The sequence below is a fragment of the Narcine bancroftii genome, chromosome 1 (genome assembly GCF_036971445.1).
Source record: "Narcine bancroftii isolate sNarBan1 chromosome 1, sNarBan1.hap1, whole genome shotgun sequence".
Lineage (NCBI taxonomy): Eukaryota > Metazoa > Chordata > Chondrichthyes > Torpediniformes > Narcinidae > Narcine > Narcine bancroftii.
Window position 1 is genome coordinate 252,158,923 of NC_091469.1, and position 15,344 is coordinate 252,174,266.

Genomic DNA, 15,344 nt, shown 5'->3' on the forward strand with positions numbered 1-15,344 from the left:
CGCCGCACTGCTCTAAGTTGGGGCTCTGGACCTGCAGACACGTTGATAATGGTCCTTTTTCCCACAGCCTGAACAGGTAGCTCCTTTTGTGGGGCAGAGACGTCGTGGATATCTTCCCTGCCCACAGAAGTTGCACCTCGAGGATCCCCGGCGCCACTGCAGCCGCAGTTTGGTCGGCTGTCCCCAACACTGACTCTCAGGATGGCAGTCCTCGTGGCAGTGCGAACTGGATAGGCCTGCTTCTGCCAGCGATCGACTCTGCGTGGCTCTGGGCCGAATCTAAGGTCCTGGTCAATTGGATCACCTGTTTCAGTGGTAGTTGATCTTCATTGAAGAGACGTTGTTGGATACAGTCCAACTTCAACCCCGACAAACAAGCGTCCTGGACCAGGTCTTCCACGCACTGGGCCCCCGGCACAGGGACCGTGGGGTTCCCCAAACAGTCTTTTTCCAGTGTGATCAGGGCTCTACTGACTCACCAGGCTGCTGTTTTCTGGACGCCAGGAGGTAACGGGAGTAGACCTTGTTGATTTTGGGCTTGTATAGTGCCCGTAGCTCAGCCATTGCCGCAGTGTAGGTCGCGCAGCTTCTGATGGCCTGGAAAGCCCTCTTGCCTATAGGACTTTCAGCCTCTTCTCATTCGAGTCGACCACTCCAGCAGTGGCCTCCAGAAAGTTCTTGAAGCAATTAACCCCCTGCTCGAAGAGTTCTGATGCACCCGGGACTTGGGGATCCACCTCTAGCCGATCAAGGCACAGCAACTTCTTCATTACTGGAGACGTTAACATTTTATGTACAATAAATCGTTGGGCACTACCAATTACCCCAATAATCACAAGAACCAAGACTGAGGGGAACAATAAGCTTTATTGTACAGAAGACTTGAGCTGGCCCGGATCCAAGCTTGGGAAGTGCAGGGAAGGGAGCCTGATCTTTATGGCCTGGGTCATAGGGGAGGAGTCCAGGTAAGAGTGTCATCAGGGTGTGATAGTACAGATCTATCACCAATGTACATAGTGTATATAGTTACTGTATCTAGACTGTGCTTACAGCGATTGGCTGAGAGCTAAGCCACGCCTATTGTCTGGCCTTAAAGGGTTGTGTCCCTAGCCAGGTCGGATCATTCCGGACTGGTCGGCCACCTGTGAAGAGCTCCTGTCTTTTGCTAATAAAAGCCTTGGTTTGGATCAACAAGTCTTTGGTTCTTTCGACGAGCTCTACAATTTTATTATTTGGACCAGAACGGGCTAACCGCTACCTTCCCGTATCTGGACAATATCACCATCTGCGGCCAAGACACGCAGGACCACGACGCCAACCTAGACAAATTTCTTCAAACTGCCCGTCGGCTGAACCTGACTTACAATTTGGACAAGTGTGTCTTCCAGACCACACGACTCGCTATTCTAGGTTGCGTGGTGGAGAACGGGATAGTCATGCCAGATCCTGACTGCATGCGTCCCCTAATGGACTTACCCCCCCCCCCCCATACCCAGAAAGCGCTCAAATGCTGCCTGGGCCTTTTCTCGTATTACGCCCAATGGGTTCCACACTACGCCGACAAGGCGCGTCCTCTTAACAAGACCACCTCCTTTCCCCTCTCGACCGAAGCCAGAGTAGCTTTCGATCGAATCAAATCCGACATCGCTGCTGCGACGCTGCATGCGATCGATGAGTCTGTCCCGTTTCAAGTCGAGAGCGATGCATCCGACTTCGCCCTGGCAGCCACCTTGAACCAGGCCGGTCGGCCTGTAGCCTTCTTCCCCAGAACCCTCCAGGGTTCAGAGAGTAGACACTCCTCGATCGAGAAGGAGGCCCAGGCCATAGTTGAAGTGGTGCGTCGTTGGAGACATTACCTCGCTGGGAGGCGCTTTACACTGTTGACTGGTCAACGCGCGGTCTCCTTCATGTTCAGCAACACCCAGCGTGGTAAGATAAAAAAACGACAAAATCGCCAGATGGAGAATCAAATTCTCCACCTTTAACTATGACATCCTGTACCGGCCTGGTAAGCTCAACGACCCGCCTGACGCGCTCTCCAGGGGGACGTGCGCCAGCATACAGATGGACAGACTACAGAAACTCCATGAGGCGGTCTGTCATCCAGGGGTCACTAGGTTTGCCCACTTTGTGAAGGCGCGCAACCTACCCTACACAGTCGAGGAGATCCGCTCCATGACCCGAGCCTGTTCGGTGAGCGCTGAATGCAAGCCCCACTTCTTCCATCCGGATAACTCCCACGTTATCAAAGCCACCCACCCCTTCGAGTGTCTTAGCGTAGACTTTAAGGGGCCCCTACCGTTGACCAACCGTAATACCTACATCCTTACGGCCATCGACGAGTACTCCCGCTTCCTGTTCGCTGTGCCCTGCCCAGACACCACTGCCACCTCAGTGATACAGGCCCTTCACAGTATTTTTGCCATCTTCGGATACCCCAATTCCATCCACAGTGATGGGGGGTCCTCATTCATGAGCGCAGAGCTGCAACAGTACCTTCTGGAGTGTGGTATCGCTTCAAGCAGGACCACGAGCTATAACCCACGCGGTAATGGCCAGGTCGAGAGGGAGAATGCCACCATATGGAGAGCGGTTACACTGGCTCTCCGGTCTAAAGGTCTCCCCACCTCTCACTGGCAGGAGGTTCTCACTAGTGCCTTACACTCCATCCGCTCCCTCCTATGTACTGCAACAAATGCCACCCCCCACGAAAGGATGTTCCTTTTCCCGAGGAAATCCGAATCAGGAACCACTCTACCGGCATGGCTCACCGACCCTGGCCCCGTCCTTTTGTGACGCCACGTCCGGCACTCAAAGAACGACCCCTTGGTCGACCGAGTGACTCTACTCCACGCGAACCCACATTACGCCTACGTTGAGTTCCCAGACGGGCGGGAGGACACTTTTTCGGTGCGGGACCTAGCTCAGGATGCGGTAGACCCAGCAAACCCCCCAACCCAACCTTCCCCAACTCTTTATTCCCCAGGCCCCGTGCCACAACAGAAGGACCAACAGCACCCCAACGACCCGGGCCACCCTGCCGACAACACGACTGGGGAATTGAGCGACGGAGCAGTCGCACCCGACGAGCCCGCTGGCGACACCACTCCAGCGACCCCAATCCCGGCACCACGGCGGTCACGCCGGATGGTCAGACCCCCTGACTGCTACAGTCCTTGACCTACCCCTTCCTTTCATTCTCTCCCTCGTTTTTGTTTTTTTTTCCAGGGTCAGTTCTCCAAGAAGGGGTGAATGTGATAGTACAGATCTATCACCATTGTGTCCCTAGCCAGGTCGGATCATTCTGGACTGGTCAGCCAACTGTGAAGAGCTCCTGTCTTTTGCTAATAAAAGCCTTGGTTTGGATCAACAAGTCTTTGGTTTTTTCGACGAGCTCTACGCAGGGGGTGGGCCAACCCAAGCCTTTACCGGCCAATGAGTATATACAATCCATACCATTACAGCTGTACACAGCTGTTTTACAGTCCAGGCCCAGGTGTAGGGCTGTACACCGGCTGTGTTACAGTCCAGGCCCTGCTGTTGGGCTGTACACGGCTGTGTTACAGTCCAGGCCCTGCTGTGGGGCTGCACATGGCTGTGTTACAGTCCAGGCCCTGCAGTGGGACTGTACACAGCTGTGATACAGACCAAGCCCTGCAGTGGGGCTGTTATAGCGTGAATAAAAGCTCTCACGACTGGAGGGAGAACAAATGTTTTATTAGCTCATAACTTAGGGTAGGATTCAACAGTGGTCTTCAGAAGGGTTCTGAGTTTAGGCGGGAAACCAGGGTTATATGTGAGCAGATGGGGTCGGAGCTGGGAAGTGGGGCCAGCCATCAGCACAACACACTACCAGTGAATCCTAGTTCACTGCATTCAACCTTTCCTGTAGAATTTAGGGTCTGGGAATGAAGTCAGAGAACATGGGTTCAGAACAAGTGGTTATAAAAAAGTATACAGTTAATTACAAATTTTCAAATTTAAATGGTCCGGGGGACTGGAGATCCTGGTTGAGCACCTTAGCACTGGGGAACATGCACTGCTTGGGTCTCCTGGTCCCCTTGTGAAGGAGGAGAGGTGGGCTGGGTCTCAGGCTCAATGATGGAGGTGGGTGCACTTTCCTCCTGAACTGGATTCCCCGAGGCCCTGACTGGGGGTGGTGAGAATGAGCTCCGTGGCTCGCAGGGCATCTGAGGCAATGGACCCTCTGTTCCGGTGGGTGCCAGGACCCTGATGGAGATGGTATCCTCCCTGCCATCCAGGTACTCCACATAGGCGATCGTGGGATTGGCATGGAGCAGTTTTACCCTTTCCACCAGTGGGCTGGTCTTGCTTCTCATGTGCTTCCTGAGAAAGACTGGACCAGGAGTGGTGAGCCAAATTGGGAGTGTAGTTCCTGATGCTAACCTTCTTTTGAAATAGAATAGGAGCTCATGAGGAGTGGCATTGGTGGTGGTACATAGTAGTGACCGGATGGAATGGAGTGCCATAGGGAGGATTTCCTGCCAGCGTGAGTCTGGGCCTTTTGACTTTAGGGGCAGTTTGACAGCCTTCCAGTCCATGGCATTCTCCTTTTCAACCTGCCTGCTCCCCCAGGGGTTGTTGCTGGTAGTCCTGGTACATCAACTGTGTTACAGACCAGGCCCAACTGTGGGGTGTACACCAGCTGTGTTATAGTCCAGGCCCTGCAGTTATCAGACTCTTGAATGAACCTCTATTCTGTACTAGATGATGCCTTGCACAGTTTCACTGTACTTCTCCCTTTAACACTATACCCTGCTTCTTTATAAATTGTAACATGATGTTTTTATTCCCACTGTACTGGGTAAAGGTTGACTTGCCTGGATAGCACCCAAATAAAGATTTTCACTCTATTTTTTTCCTCGCAACAGTAAAAAATCAAATGCAATCTTTAGTTTTCCTTCCAATTACTGTTCCTCCTCAGGTAGGGGGACCAATGTTCCAGCAGATGTTTCACCCACGTAACGCGGGTGGGATTGTGCTCCATCATTCGGATCCTCTTGCAGTAACGTATCCCTTCCTTTCCTCATTGATGTACCTACATATTAACTTTGTCTTTTTTGTACACCCAACTTTCCTCTGAGCAACAACTTTTTTCAATGGCTTGGTGTTTAAAAAAAAACTGTCTCTTTTCTCGCAGAGTGGACGGCCACATTGTTCCCTCTGTCCATCCATTGCCTGTCGCACTGGCCCTGGAGCCTCTTTGCTTCTTCCTCAGAGCCGCTCTACCAGCTAGCTTGGATCTAATGTACTTAACCCCGATGACTGTGTCAACAGCAGGGTGGGGGGGGGGGGGGCGTCCCTGTATTGATACTCCCAACCCCAGAATGACCTACTTGCTTTCTTCTCCTGTAAAAACACAATGTTGGAGAAACTCAAGTTAAACAGTATCCTTTATAGAGCAAAGATAAAAATACAGAACTGACATTATGAAGGGCTCAAGCCCAAAACGTCAGATCTGTATTTTTACCTTTGCTCCATCAAGGACACTGATCTGCTGAGTCTCTCCAACGTTGTGTTTTTACTTCAACCACAGAGTCTGCAGACTTTCATGTTTTATTTCTGCTTTCTCCTGTCTGTGAAACAACCTTCAGTCCATGCCAATATATCTCCCCGATACCATGCACTCTGGCTACGTTTAATGATCTTCTGCACATTTTTTCCGAAAGTCCAATTATACTCCCTTTCTGTCAGTTACAAGAATCCTGAGGGATTTGTCAAGCTTAATTTCCCATTCATAAATCTATGTTGATTCTGCCCAGTCATGTCAGAATTGTCCAAGTGGCTTGTTATCACGTCCTGAATAATAGATTTGCAGCATTTCTCCCTCTGCTGTTGACAGGTTGACTGATCTGTGGCTCCCAGTTTTCTCTCTCCTGCTCACTGAAATAGCAGAGCTACTTTTGTTGCCTTCCAATTTTCTGTCCTCCAATCCATGACATGTGGAAGGTGGCAGCCAGTGCAAACACTACCTCCATCACTAACCCCTTCAACACCCTCACCTGCAGGGCCTGTGTGTTCTCAACTTTAAATAGAGAAGGAGATAATAAAGGATATATTTTCATTTGGACATGTAGCGTGGTAACAGGCCTTCCCAGCCCACAAGCCTGTGCCCCTCACATACACAAATTAACCCCCCAAACCCCACCCATTGTTTCTTCCTTATTTTCTGTTCACCCACTTCCTTTTTTGAGAGCTATGAATGAATCTGCCACCATAATCACTTTGGACAAATCAGTTCACTGCACCATAGAAGTCTCTTCCTGGCCCTCCAAGGACACTCACCCTTTGCCATGGAAAATGTTTGGATCAATCTCCCAACAATAAGCACCAAAACATAGAAATGGGCCCTTCAACCCATCTGGATAGTGCCAAACTATTGTTCTACCTAGTCCCACTGACCTGCACCTGGGCCATATCCCTCCACACCCCTCCCATCCATGTTCCTGTCAAAATCTTTCTTAAATGTTGAAATCAGGCCTGCGTTCACCACTTCAGCTCTCTCATCGCTCTCTGCATGTAGAAGTTCTCCCTAATGTTCCCTCTAAATATTTCACCTTTCACATTTCACCCATGTCCTCTAGTTCTTGTCCTACCCAACCTCAGTGGGGAAAAGCCTGCTTGCATTTACTCTGTCTAGACCCTCATAATTTTAAATACCTCCATCAAATCTCCCCTCATTCTTCTACGCTCCAGGGAATGAAGTCTTGACCTGTTTTACCTTTCCCCGTAACTCAGTTCCTCAAGTCCCGGCGACATCCTAGTCAATTATCTCTGCACTCTTTCCATCTTATTGATATTTTTTTTCCTGTAGTTAGGTGTCCATAACCACCAGTAATAAAAACACATGTGAGACATCAAAACACATACAGTGCAGTCTCCATTCATAATCCAATCTGCAGATGCTCCTGCAACTCGGGGAAACAGTAAGGAATCTTGTCAAAGGAAGACAGAGAGGCATACACGGATGTGCAGGAGAAAGTCAGCAGGTCACACAGCCTCTACAGGAAGTAAAGGGTCACCAAGGTAAAGGCCATTTGTCAGGCTGAATAAAAGAGTAGGGGGGAGAGGGAGGAGGGGAGGAGAGGGGAAGGGGCAGAGGATGAGCACGGGTGTATACAGGTGGGAGGATAGAAGAGAAAAGCTGAGAAATACAGGGTAGCTTTGTGATAGTTGGGGAGGTGGAGGAAGGGATGGATAGAAGCGGAGAGGGGTTTATTGGAATTTGGAGGTCGACAGTGATGCCATCTGGTTGGAGAGTGCCCAGATGGAATATAAGGTGTTGGTCCTCCAATGTACAGGTAAGTTGGGACCCTCGGGTCCCTTTAGTCTTTCCCCTCCCTTTCCTCTCGTCTTAGACCCCTATGCTTTTACCCCTGCTGAAAGATCCTCCTCAGTCTCCCAAGTTAAAAGTCCCATCCTATCTGGCCTCTCCTTACAATTCGAACTCACTGGCCCTTTGGCAAACATTCTGGTGAATCCTTTCCAGCTTAATTTTATTGATCAGCGAACCTGAGTGACTAGAACTAGGCACAGCACTCCAAGTGTGGTCTCACCAATGTCCTGTGCAGTTGTAACATGACATCCCTGCTCCTGTACTCAATAACCTGACTGATGAAGCAAATGTGCAAATGCTTTCTTCACTACTCTGTCTACCTGCTTAACCACTTTTTTTTATATATTAAAAGGAAAAAGAACAGGGCCCCCTAAACGTCCACAAGGTTTTCTATGTGTGGAACCACAGCAGATGGGTGAGATCCTCAGTGAGTATTTACGGTGGAGAACAATGTAGAGGCTCATGTCTTGAAGAGAATCCATATTATAAGAGATGATGTCTTAAAATGCATAAAGGGAAATCCCTGGGGCCTGGTCAGGTGTATCCTAGGATGTGATGGAGAACTAAGGAATAAATTCCAAGAGCCCAAGCAGGGATATTTAGACCATTGTTGAGTTCAGGTGAGGTGCGAGGACAAGCCAGGACACTACCGGTTGGTGAGCTGAACACCAGACACAGGGAAGTTATTGAGAGATGGGATCTACCTGCATTTGGAAAGGCAACCAGAGATAGTCAGTGTGGCTTTATGTGTGGGAAAGAAAATTTGAGTTCTTTGAAGAGGTGATTAGACAGGTGATTCAGCACAGTAACAGGCCCCTTTTGGCCCACAAGCTCATGCCACCCATTACACTCAATTGACCTATTACCCCAATACATTTTGAAGGGTGGGAGGAAACTGGAGCCATCAGGGAAATCCCACACAGACACGGGGTAGAATGTACAAACTCCTTGCAGACAGTGCAAATTTGAACCCAGGTCTTGATCGCTGATGCTGTAACGGTGTTGTGCAAACCATCACCGTGCCACCCTATGTGCTAACCGTGCCACCCAATGTGAACACGAGGATCTGTGCAGGCAGGGTCAATGTGGACTTTAGCAAGGCCTTTGGCTAATATACAAAACACTACAAATGTATAAGGTGGAGAAGAATATAATGAAAATAAAGCAGAAGTATTACGAGCTAGGAGAAAAATGCACAAAATACTAGCCTGGCAGCTTAAAACAGAACAAGCTAAAAGAACGGTATTGGCATCAAGGAAAAAGGACAAACAAATTACATATAACCCAATAGAGATCAATGAAAACTGCAAGGAATTCTACAAGCATTTATACTGAACTGAGAATGAAGGGAAAGAAGACAAAATAGATGAACTTTTAGCTAAAATTGAACTACCGAAATTGCAAGAAGAGGAGCAAAACAAATTGATAAAACCATTTGAAATAGAGGAAATACAGGATATATTAAAAAAGCTACCGAACAATAAAACGCCTGGAGAGGACGGACTCCCAGTAGAATTCTATAAAACATTTAAAGAGTTATTAATTCCTCCTTTCCGGGAAGTAATGAACCAGATAGAAGAAACACAAAACTTGCCAGATTCATGTAAAACAATAATAATTACAGTAATACCAAAGATGGGGAAAGATCCACTAACACCAGCATTGTATAGACCGATATCTCTACTTAACTCAGATTATAAAATAATAGCAAAACTATTAGCAAACGTATTGGCCGAATGTGTACCAAAAATAGTAAAACTAGATCAAACAGGATTTATTAAGAAAAGACGAACAACGGATAATGTCTGTAAGTTCATTAACTTAATCCATGCAGTACAAGGAAATAAGATACCAACAATGGCTGTTGCTTTAGATGTGGAGAAAGCCCTTGACAGGGTAGAATGGAATTATTTATTCAAAGTATTACAGAGGTTCAACCTACCAGAGAAATATATTAATTGGATTAAAGCATTATATAAGGGACTAATGGCGAAAGTGACAGTAAATTGATATATATCGAACCAATTTAAGTTAAGCAGGTCAACTAGGCAGGGATGTCCACTATCTCCCTCACTGTTCGCTTTAGCAATAGAACCATTGGCAGAACTGATAAGAACAGAAAATAAAATAAAAGGGATAAAAATAAAGGAGAAGGAATATAAAATCAGTTTATTTGCAGATGACATCATAGTATACTTAACAGAATCAGAATTATCAATAAAAGAATTACATAAGAAATTGAAGGAATATGGAGAAATATCGGGGTACAAGATCAGTGCAAATATAAGTGAAGCGATGCCAATTAATAATGCGGAGTTTAGAAAAGAATCACCATTTAAATGGCAAACACAAGCAATCTGATACCTAGGTATTAGATTAGATAATAATTTAAGCCATTTATACAAATGAAATTATCAGCCATTAATTAAGAAATTACAAGATGACTTAGAACATTGGAAAGATTTACCACTAACACTGATAGGAAGGGTAAATTGCATTAAAATGAATATCTTCCCAAGGATATAATACCTATTTCAATCATTACCAATTCCCTTAACAGAGAAATTCTTCAATTAACTAAAGAGAATAATAAGGAAATTCTTATGGAAAGGGGGGAAACTTGAGGATAGCGCTAGATAAATTAACAGAATGGTACAAACAAGGTGGTTTGCAGCTACCAAACTTTAAAAATTATTATAGAGCAGCACACTTAAGATATCTATCAGATTTTTATCCAACAAGGGAAAAACCAGATTGGACCAAGATAGAGCTAGATAAAATAAGGGAGAAGGTACCAGAACATATACTTATAAGTGGGATGAAAAACTGGTGCAATATAGAAGTTCACCAGTGCTGCACCATCTGCTCAACATATGGAAGAAGATTCATGTAGAAAGGAAAAAAACAAATTACCAACTACCAAAATTATTATTGACGCAAAATCAACTAATCTCTTTCACAATAGATAATCTTTTCTTTAGGGAATGGGAGAGAAAAGGAATTAAAAGAATAGAAAATTGTTTTTTGGGAAATAATTTATTATAATTTGAACAAATGAAGTACAAATATGGAATAAATCATGGTACAATGTTTGCATAACATCAACTGAAAGCCTACTTAAAGGACAAATTTGGAAGCAGACTGAGGTTAACTGAAGGAAGCAGCTTTGAATATGTGATTACAGAAACAACGATAATAAAAAGATTTATAATGAACATGTACATCAAGCTGCAAGAGAAAGAGAATGAGGAAATAAGCTATAAACCCAAACAAAAGTGGGAAAAAGATCTAAACATAAAGATAAAAAATGAAATATGGGAAAAGTTATGCTCCAGAACTGAGAAATATAATAATTACGAGGTTACGCATGATACAATATAATTGGTTACACAGGCTATATATTATGCCCCAAAAGTTAAATAAATGGGATCCATCATTGTCAGATAGATGTTTTCGCTGTAAGAAGGAAACGGGAACAACAGAACTTGCAATTTGGGCATGTGAGAAAGTGAAATAAATTTTGGGAAGATCTAAATCAGATACTAAATAAAATCACAAAAAGCAACATACCTAAAAATCCAGAGATCTTTCTTCTAAGTAATATGATAAGTAAAGAATTAGGCCTCAAATTGGATGAAGCGCAAAAAAGATTTATTATGATAGCCTTAGCTGTAGCAAAAAAATGTATAATGTCAACTTGGAAATCAGAAGAGAGCCTGAGAATACAGCAATGGTACATAGAAATGAATAAATGTATTCCATTGGAAAAAATAACATATAATTTAAAAAAAAGTCATATTATTTGAACAAATTTGGGAACCGTACATGGAACACAACAGAGAGGGCCTACCGCAGACCTCCACCCCCTAAAATGATAGAATGAGAAGAAGACGAAATGAACTGACCCAGTGTGTAAAAGCAGATGACTCAATTTTCTTGTTTATTTTCATTGTGTGATGACATTGTTTAATGGGTTTAATGTATTGTATATGTTGAACATTTAATGGGTTTGGAGGGGGGTAGGAGGAAGGGAGGGGAGAAAAAGGGGAGAAAATGCCACTGTGTATATTCAAGAGGGAAATGTTTGTGTGTATTTTGATTAATATGGTTCATAGTGTGAAAAATAATTTTTTTTTAAAAAAAGCAAGGCCTTTGGCAAGGTCCTGCATGGTAGATTGGTCCAGAGAGTCAGATCGTCTGGGATCCAGGGTGAGCTGACCAATTGGATAGAGAATAAGCTCGATGATAGGAGATAGAGGATGGTAGTGGAGGTTTGTACTGAGTTTGGAGACGTGATCAGTGTCGCAGCAATCAGTGCTGGGTTCACTGTTGCTGTCATTTATATGAACGACTTGGATGACAATGTAAGTTTGCAGATGACTCCAAAATTGGTGGCATCGTGGACAGTTGGAGATTACAACAGGATCTACTGTAAATGAACTGGGAAAGTGGGCCCAGGAATGGTAAATGGAATTTAACTTAGACAAGTATGAGGTGGTGGATAAATCAGAGCAGGACAAATATAATGGAGTCCTGGAGAGTGTTGTAGAACAGAGGGACTTTGGGCTGGGGTACAGATACATAGTCCCATGAAAGTAGTGAATAAGTCGGCCATTGAATATAGGAGCAGGCAGGTCATGATGCAACTGTAACAGGGTGTTGGTGAGACTGCATGGAGAGCTGCGAGCAGTTCTGGTCATCCAGCTACACAAAAGATATTAAGCTGGAGATGTACAGAAGAGATTCAGGAGAATATATCTGGAACTGGGAGCTGAATTGTAAGGGGAAGCTGGATACAACTTTTCTTCTGAAGCACAGGGAGCTAAGGGTGGGCCTAACAGAGGTTTAAAAAACCATGAGGGGCAGAGATAAGGTCAATAGTTATAGTGTAGCGAAGAATTCTCTACTGAGTTACTATAGATGTCAGTGTACACATTATGGAACCACTGTACATGTTGTCAAACTGAGGTATATGGTGGGAAGTCGACCTACACGCTGTGGAGTCCAGTGCAAGACTGACACCTCCAGGCTTGCATGCAGGGCTTATATACATCACTGCTTCTGTCACATGGACAGGAAATGATGTCATCAGTAACACCATCACCCCAGATAAAAACCTGCGTTTTCCACAGCATGTCCACTATTTTGGGAGCCTGTTCACTTGCTGGTAAGTGGGTTGTCACGTGACCCCACCCCCCCAGAACCAGCAATCCCACTGCAGACCCCCAAAGTCTGTATATTCTTTTGTTTGGGTGGCCTTCCTCTCTGCTGAGGCGCCTGAACCATGACTGGTCTGACCAGATCCAGATGGGCAGGTTTGAGGTGGTCAATTGCAAAAGCTTCCTCTTTACCTCTGATGTCCAAAATGGACATTGAACCAATGCATCTCAGTAGCTCGAAGGGACCCTCTTATGGATGCTGGAATGGTGTTCAGTGTACTCCTTTCTGTATGAAAACATACTTGCAAGTCCTGGAAGTTCTGGCGTATGTGGGACCTGACCTGACTGTATTGAGATGTCGGTATGGGCACTAAAGAACCAAGCTTCTCCTCCCATGCTCATGAGTTTGATACAAATTCTCCTGGAACCATCAGGGGCGCGATTCAAAAGGAAACCTGAGGGGCACCTTCTTCACACAGAGGATGTATGGATCAAGCTGTCAGAGGAAGTGGTGGAGGCAGAGATAATTGTTATATGGAAAAGACATTTAGACAAAAAAGGTTGAAATGCAGGCAAATGGGATTAGGTCAGAGAAGGTAAGTGGAAGGGTGTGTTTCCATGCTGTTGGACTCTCTGATCCTGGAATAGTGAGCCACACTGGGGTCATGTTTGGTTAGACCCAACCAGCTTTCATCACATGTATGAGCTGCTCTTTAGGTGCCTGGAAATGGTCAGTTCTAAGAAGCTGGTCAGAGCAAAGGGGCCAGTTAGGTGGTCACTGGGTCATAGAGACGGGGGCAGCTGCAGAGCTGGACTTTGGAAGTTCCATTCATTGAACCATGCCCTCACCACTGCCTCTCTGTCTCCCTCATTCCTTTCGTCCAACTTTTTCATCCATCTCTCTCTTTCCCCTCTCTCTCTCCCCCTCCTCTCATTGTCTCTTTCCCTCTCTCCATGTTCCTCCCCCCACACTAACCCATTGTCTCTCCTCCATCTCTTGGTCTTTCCCTCCTATCTCTCTCTCACCCCTCTTTTCCATCCAATCTCTCACTCACTATCTCTATCGCCTCCCCAACCCTCTCTATTGGTCCCTCTCTGTCTCTTACTCACTCTCTATTGCTGACCTGTCCCTTGTCTCCTCTCTCTTTCACACACACTCTTTCGCTCTGTGGGTCTCCCTATCTCCCTGCTTGTCTCATTGTCATTCTCCTTCACTCTCCCTTCCTGCTCCCCTTCTTTCTTTTTTCTCTTCCCCACCTCTACTCACCACTCTTTTTCTCCCCTCCCGCTCTCTATCCTCACCTGTCCCCAACTTTCTCACCCTGCTTCATCCCTCCTTCTCTCCCCTCTCTCGCCTTCTCTTTGCTACTCTCCCCTTTCTCACTCCCTCCCCTACTCTTTCTTTCCCCACTCTCTCTCCCTCCCTCTCTCTGACCCCTCTCTCTCTCCCCCTCCCTCCCTCTCTCTCCCCCTCCCTCCCTCTCTCTCCCCCTCCCTCCCTCTCTCTCACCCCTCTCTTGGCTTTCCCCTTTCTCTCTGCCATCCCTCTTTCTGCTCTCTCCCTACCCCTCTCACCCAACCCTCTTTCCCTCCGTCCTCTCACTCACCCACTTTCCCTCTCTCTTCTCTCTTCACCTTCCATCTCCCCCTCCCCACTTCTCTTTCTGTCTCCCTTCCTTTCATCCCCCCTTCTTCTGAACCCTTCCTGATATCCCTGCCTTTCCCCTTTTCTTATTCTCCCTCCCCCTCTCTCACCCCTTCTCTCCTCCCTCTCCCCATCTCCTCTCCCTTCCACTCCCTCACCCCTTCCTACCCCTCTCTGCTTCCTCTTTCCTTCCTTAACACCCTCATTCTCCCTCTTTCCCTTTACTCCCCCACTCTCTCTCCCCTCTTGCCCCACTCACATTCCTCGCTCTTCCTTCTCTCCCCTCTTCACCCCTCTCCTCCATCTTTTCTCTACCCTCCATCTGTCCTTCTCCCCCTCTCCCTGTTCCTCCGCTCTCCATTCCTCTCCCACTCTTTGTCCCCTCTCTCTGCTTCTCTCCCACCCTTCCCCACTCTCTTTCCCCCTCCCCTCACTCTCTCCCCTCTCCTCCACCTTACCCCTCCCTCACCCCCCTCCCCTCCATCTATGTTCCTCTCCCCCTCTCTTCATCCCTGTCCCTTCTCCCTCTCTCATCCTCTCCCTCCCCATCTCTGTTCCTCTCCCCTTCCTTTCTGTTCCTCTTCCCCTCTCTCCCTGTTCTCTCCCTCTCCCCTTCCCTCCACCCCTCTCTCCCTCTGCTCCATCCCCTTCTCTCTGTTTCCTCTCCCTCCTCTCCCCACCCCTTCTGTCTGTTCCTCTCCCTCTCCTTCCTTCCTTGCCCATCTCCTCCTCTCTCCTCTCCTTTCTCCCCTCTTCTCTCCCCTTCTCTCTGAATGTCTCTTGCCCCATTGCCTCACTCCCCCTCCTCCTTTCTCTATCCCTTGCTCCCACTTTGCTCTCCCTTCTCTATATCCTCCCTTTCTCCTCCTCTCCACCCTCCCTCTCCCCTGTATGCCTCTCACCCCATCGCCCCTCTCTCCCCTCTCCCTTCTCTCTCCCATTTTTCTCCCCTCCCCACCTCTTCCTCCTCCCTCTCTCTATCCCTTCTCTTCCTTTCCCCTTTTTCTCTCCCTTATCTCTGTGTATCTCATCCCATTTCCCCCCTCCCCTTCTCTTCCCTATAGCCCCTCTCTTCTTCCCCTCTCTCTGTGGATGTCTCTCACCCCATCACTTCTCTCACCCCCCTCTCTTTTCTCCCCCTCCCCCTTCTCTGGGTGTGTGCATCTCTCTCTTCCCCTCTCCT